Genomic DNA, 7,356 nt, shown 5'->3' on the forward strand with positions numbered 1-7,356 from the left:
CTACTATATCCTTGACCTTATAATGATAATAATATAATATATTATAATATAACATATCATAACAATAACAATAATATATAGTAATTTTTATATAATATTTTTATAATATATTATTATAATATATTATATTATATTATATTATAATAATTTATGATAATATTATAGTATATATAATATTTTAAAATAGTATATTATAATATAATATAGAATATTATATATACTATAATATTATCATAAATTATTATAATATAATATAATATACTATATTATTATAATATATTATAATAATATAATACTATAATAATATATTATATTATAATATACTATAACATATTATAATAATATATAGCAATATAATAATATAATATATTATTATAAATTAATGTATTATAATATATTATGATATAATAATATAAAAATATATTATATTATATTATTGTATATAATAATATTTATATAATACTATAATAATATAATATGTTTTATATATAATAATATATGCTAATATAATATATTATAGGATATTATTATATATAATAATATTATATAATATATATAGTATTATATTAATATAAGATATTAATATAATATATTTTATCATATTATTATAGTATATTATAATATATTGTAATTATATAATAATAATATATTATAATATATTAATATATTATAATATAATATTATAATATTATAATATTATAATATTATGATATATAATAATAATAATATAATTTTATAATAAATATATCATATTATACTATTATATATAATAATATTTATATAATAAAGAGTATTATAAGAAATATGAATAGACCTTAGCAACTTATCTAGAAAACGTAATGCAAAAGAATATGGATAACAAATTCTCAAACCATTTTTTAATATATAAAAGAACATGAATAAATTATTTTTCTATCTAAATATTATCTGAAAAATATTTATTCAAAAAAATATAAATTTTTAAATAAATTTTTTATCCTCAAAAAAATGGATTCTTAGTGAAATTATTAGCTGGATTCATTCCATCCTACATTCTTCATAGTCCATCTAATAAATTTTTTCTCAGAGAGCATCGAGAAATTATGAGGTAGACCTCATCCACCACCTCAACTGTAGACCAAGCCAATAATGATCTACATATATCCATCAAATAAAATAATCAAAAAAATAGATCTATGGTCGTTGATCTCTTCCTCCCCAGTATAGTGTCAGTGCTAGTGGTCATTGTCCACATGACCTCATTTGAGGACGTTGAACTCATTCATGTAGTCATTGGCAGCATGATCAAAGATGTTGTTGTTGGTATGGCCGAAGAGAGGGAGCAAGATTAAAGTAGGAATGATTAGGATGGTGGGGGAGGATAGGGGAGGCCAAGGCCAAAAGGGAAGAAGGAGGAGGAGAAGCAGGAATCAAGGATAAGATTGGAAATAGGTTGAGTTGGGTTAGGCCATACTCTGATATGCTCCTACTAAAATATTTTTTTGGAATTTAGATCGGATTTAGGCTCAAATTTTTTTAAAAAATATAGATCCGAGCCTGATCCAAATCCTATTAGACAGGTCCGAACATCGGAACACCAGAACATAGAACATGAAACACCAAAACACAGAATCCAATCTTCAACATGGGTTGTCTTTTTACCCTGAGAGCTGATTGTGGAGGATTTCTCAAGTAGACATTCTATTTGTTTCTACAAATAAAACACCACAGCTAAATCCTGAACATCAATTTCAGAACAATAACCACTGTAGCACAAGTAAATGAGACCATATTGTATTGGGGATGTTTGGCCAGGACACCATCTCCAGGATTTTTTCGATACCACGCATCTCAACAAGAAGAGAGAAGAAATAAAACAGAAACAATCAAATATGAGGATCAGCCAAAAAAGGATTCACCTCCATGGGACATGCAAGCTTCACTATGAGAAAAGAAAAAAAAATACAAGAGGAGATCATACCCTCAACCCTCGTACACCCAATCTCTCTCTTAAGAAGCTCTCTCTCACAAAAGCTCTCCCTTTAGAAAAACTTTCCTGAACCTCTGAAGCGACCGCTGTCTACTGTCCAACAGTCTGCCTGAAGCCCCTGCTCCTGCTCCTGTTGGTGCCTCGCCTCTGTTGCTCTGAATCTTCTGCCGAACGAAATCGCACGCACACCCACATCTTTGTTCATGGAATAGGGCTTTTAAAGCCTTAAATTCGTGAAAAAATAGGAGTACACACTCCTCACAACGCTCAAAAACCTCCCTGAACCCTTGGATCATAATCGGCAACCCCCAAGGCCATCCAAACGCAACGTGGTCCATTAAAAAATCCTGTAGACTGCGAGAATCGAGGAGAAATGGCTTTCGATCCACGATGGATCACGAGAAATCAAGGAGAAATGCCCGCTCGATTCATGCGGTCCCCATGGACCGTGTGGAAAATCCTCGTTTAGGCCGCACAGCACGCGCCCGCATGGGCCTAGGTCGTGCCTGGGCCTGGGCCGCGTACCGCACGTGTCCGTACATCCGTGCGCTTAGGGCTGGAAATGGGCTTGGGCCATCCCGAAGCCCATTGGATTGGCCCAACTTCGGGGTGGGCTTCGGACTAGGCCCGAAATAGTTCAAGCCTTGTTTGGGCAGAATTATAGAGCGCATTTATCTTTCGGGCTGAGATCGGATATGTCCTTAGCCCGGCCCCAAGTTCAGCCCATCAATTTGGCCCGAACCAGCCCGAATTTCGGCCCACCAAATTTCAACCTGTCCGGCCCGAATAGGATTATAGTCTAATTCTATAAATTTATAGCCCTAAGCCCACCGCCCAGCCCAGCAGCCCTAGCCTTTCGTCTTTTCTGTGCCATGCGATGCCCTAACCCCTGGCCGTGGAGTGGATCGTGGTCGTTGTCCGTCCGCCGGCCATCGCCGTCTTTGTTTTCTCCCATCACCGACAAGGGATCTTCTCTTTGTTTTCACCCATCGGCTATCCGTGTTCGTCGGACTTCCGACTGCCTTCATCGATTTCAGTCTTTCATCTTCTGGGTGTCTTCTCTTCACCCATCAGCCATCGGTGCTCTCCTTTTCACAGGTCCACCTCCGTCGTGCCCGTTCTCCCCTGGATCGTCACCCTCTCAGGCTTTGACTATCGCTCCCAAGCCCCCTGTCTCCCTCCGATCGCTGCTCCCAAGCCCCTGTCTCCCTCCGATCGTTGCTTTCTCGAGCCCCGACTGTCGCTCCTAAGCCCCTGTCTCCCTCCGACCGTCGCTCCCAAGCCCCACTGCTCAGTTCCCTCGATCGTCTCGACCTCTCTCAGAGAGTCCGACAAGCTCTTCGACGGTGTCGGCGAGGCCTATGGCCGGTCTCGCCGCCCACGCCAGTCTCGACTGCAGTCACTGCTGTCTGGCTTCTCACCGTCCATGCCCACGCCCTTGAGACGGGTGTCATTTTCATCGAAATCGATGGCACCACCTAGGCCAAGCTCGAGCTCCAGGAGCCAAGAGGTCATCATTTTCGTCGGAGACCTAACGAGCATCGTCGTCGTCGTGGCTGGCCACCAGAATGGGTTAGGGCTTATGGGCTTTAGATTTTTCTTTTTTTTTGAATTTTTTAACAAGGAATCAGGATGTATCATATATGTGATGTTGGCGGTGGGCCGGCCCGATCTATTCGGGCTGGGCTCAGTCCCAGGCTCGGGTCAGACTCGGGCCTAGGTCTTTTAAAAATTTTCGAGCCTAAACCCAGCCCGAAGCCCAATAAAAAATTTCAGACTGGGGTCCGGCCCGACCCGACCCACTTTCAGCCCTACGCACGCTGGGCCACGCGCTGTCGCATGCGGCCGCGCCATCGCTGTCTCCGTCGGCCCGCCGTCGGCTTCCGCCGCTCCGGATTTCATACCATCTTCAATCCAGCGTATCTCCTTCATCCGAACTCCGTTTGGGGTGATCTTAAGCTCGTTGGACTCCGTTCGTCGTCGCAGACCTCGCTATAGGCTCAATATGGATCGAATCTTGAGATGTTAAATCTTAACATGTTGATCGACAGGGCACCTTCTTGGATCTATCACACCATCCTGTTGGTTGAAGTGGAGTAGCTGCTTCTATTGATAGTTGCGGAGGGGTAGCACACAGGCAGTTTTTACAGACCATGGGCTCAAAGGGCTGATTGGTAGCTGGTACCAGTATATATCTGGTTCAAATAAAAGAATGCTTCCTGTTTGAATGTTTGGGGATGCTCAGCTTGCTATAGTTTTGAGGTCAATTAACTGAGTGTTTCATACCAACTAGCAATCAATTTTTTGAATTTATGTTAGAGTTCACAGCGACATATCGTGGAATGGACTTGGACCTCTCCATGCAAATCTGGACACCCATGATGGTGATGCAAACTACAAAATTCTCATTTTTATGAATGTTGCTCCAATTCTATACAACAAAATGAGTTGGGGCCGAAGAATCTTTAGTTAAATTACAACTTAATTTGAACTAGGTGGGTGGTTATTCTTTCTATTGCAATGTGGGAGTCTAAGACATACACAAGCTCATGATCACACACAAAATATAACCAAAAGAAGGAACTACTACTAAGCAAAAGAGGAAGAATGTAACAAAAACTGAACAGGACCTAAAAGAATAGTAGAAAGGATGCCTTGGAGCAATTTAATGGCATAACACTCTTTCTATAATTGATTTTTTTTGGTAGAAATTTTAGAATTGATATTCAAAAGAATTAGGAGTGGACGTTCTTGGTGTCCTTCCATGTATTCTTCTTATCTCATCTCCAAGTGAAATAGGATGAGCAAGAATTTGGCAAACTTGTTTTGTTTTAGTATTTAATTTATCATTGTCATGCGATCTCATTGGTCAAAATTACTCAGCATTAATTTGATAATTATACTACAAGTCAGATGAGGTGAAGCCTCTTTCACTGTTTAGCCCCTTTCACTATTTTACTATAGCTCAGTGTGAATATGATGACTTTTTTTATCAAATTGCAAATTCGAGTTGGAAACGAAGTGGCAAACACCAAAATATGGAACAGACGACACTAAGCCTTATATTCAAACTAATTGACTAAAACAATTAGCTAAAACTAATCGACTAATTAACTAGGATCAGGCTAACTCAAGTCGGATATTCTGGCCAAATCAATTTGAGTAGAAAAATGGGCTCGAGCTATATATTTGGACTACTGATCGGGTTAAAATTCGGGATCAGGCTCAGGCGAAGCCTGCCCAAGTCGGGCCAAAAGTATACCCAAGCTCGACTCAAAAGATAAATGGACCCTATATTTAGGTCCAAGCCCAACCTGAACTATTTTGGATCTAGCCCGAAGCCCAATCCAAAATCGATCTGGCCTGATGGACCTTGGGCCGGTCCAAGCCCAATTCCAACCCGAGTCGATGATAAAGAGGGGGAGGAAGAGTTGGGTAGTGAAGGCAGTACGGAGCGGAGGGCCGTAGGTAAAGCATTGCCAGATGGGGTGGGAGTGGAACATTATTGTGAAGTGTCAATCACTTGCTGATGGCCTTCATCATTGCTGGATGCATCTCTAATTTCAAAATCTTGGTCTAAGCTCCAACTTGACTCTTAGCTGGGATAGTTGTAATCACGATAGGATTTTTGCCAAAGGGACAACATGTTCTCATCTATCAAGAGAGAGGGAGGAGAGACGAGCTTGAATAATTGGGGGTATTGGATCTTGCTGATGTACCACATCAGTCTGCTAATTGAATGGTTCTCCTTCAATTTTTGGTGCTTCTTCTCCTTCTTGTCCTTGTCATTGAACTAGTCAAACTTGAAGCAATTTCTCTATGGATGATGGATTAAGGAGCGCTAATGGATTTATTACTGGTTGTCTTCTCGATAGGATCGTTGGTATGGTCATTGTTGAGGTGGTCAATAAGGGGTGTAGAGCTTCCTGAATGAGGGGCAAAGGCCACGGGAGATGGAGGCCCTGTTTGGCCATACTGTGATGTACTTATAAGTAAAGTAGCTGTTGTATAAGTAGTATGCTTTGCTTTGCTGCACTATAAATCGAAGCAAAGAAAGATGTTTGGTAATAGCTGTTGTGAAAGATGTTTGGTAATAGCTGTTGTGCTGTAAAGTTAAGTAAATAAAAAAAATTGAGTATTTGATAATAGCTGCTGTATTGTGTTGTTCTATTTTTTGGAGAGAAAGTATATGAGTGTGTTCCAAATAAATAATTTGTTGACATATTGTTTAATCTAACCACACGAACTTAATACAATCCTATCACGAATATCATCCATACTTGATATAGGATTTTCATCCTCATTTTGCACATTATTTTCAGACTCTTTTTGAGGTACAAATTAGGATTAGCATCAATAATTAAAAAAACTATATCATCAGATATTATCCTTTGAATGTAATTGTGTAATACCATTGATATTACTACCATGTCAACTTGTGTCTCAAATGGATGGTTAGGCATTCTATATAACAACTTCCATCTTACTTTCCAAACACCAATAATTGAATTTTTCTTTATAACCCCTTAGCAGCTATCGGTGTTGAAATTTAGGAATATGATACCTAACTCCTATATATGGTCCTAAAAATCCATCAATCAAAGAGTATGCAGCATCCACTAAGCAATACTTGCCTACACTATTGTTCTCACAATATATATAAAAAAATATGTATTTGAAGATAATTTTAAAATTGTATAAAGAATCTGTGTGTAAAAAATCTTATTTATATTTTTTTTTGTTACACATATGTGGAGGCAGCATTGAAAAATTGTATCATGGGCTCCCAATGACACTGTTAAAAATACGTGAATCATGAGCTGATCCCTCCCACCTGGCTACCACAATGGTAAATCGCACATGTCAAAACTGCATGCTACCATGATGTTTTGTGTGAGAGTTTTTTTCTTCTAATAAACTAAATTTTATCATATTCAGATATACATAAGTATTGTCAATAGCACCAATGAAATTCTTATAAAAAAAATTATATATGAAGTAGTAATAATAAAAAAATTAAGTAGAATCTAATAAAATTGGTAAACCAAAATAATAAAACCTACATTGAAATAAGGCCAATATCTTCATCCTCAAATATTTGTGGTAAAATATTATGAAACTCTCTATAAACTGATTGTATCATGTCATGGGAAAAGAGTCTCGTTGCTTTTATAACCTCATAATTTTTCTGAGTGTTTGAAACATTCTTAGACTTACCAAACTGAACGATCTTGAGCAAGTGTATATATAAATATACACATTTTCTCTAATGTCGATATCTCGGAAGGCTACAGTCCATATTGAAGTTCTATTTCTCTTTATAATCCCAATAATGTATTTTCTTTATTCTAAATAAGTTTCTACATCTTTTTGCATTTTTATTCATA

This window comes from Elaeis guineensis, chromosome 2, assembly GCF_000442705.2.
Source record: "Elaeis guineensis isolate ETL-2024a chromosome 2, EG11, whole genome shotgun sequence".
In the NCBI taxonomy this organism is placed as follows: Eukaryota; Viridiplantae; Streptophyta; class Magnoliopsida; order Arecales; family Arecaceae; genus Elaeis; species Elaeis guineensis.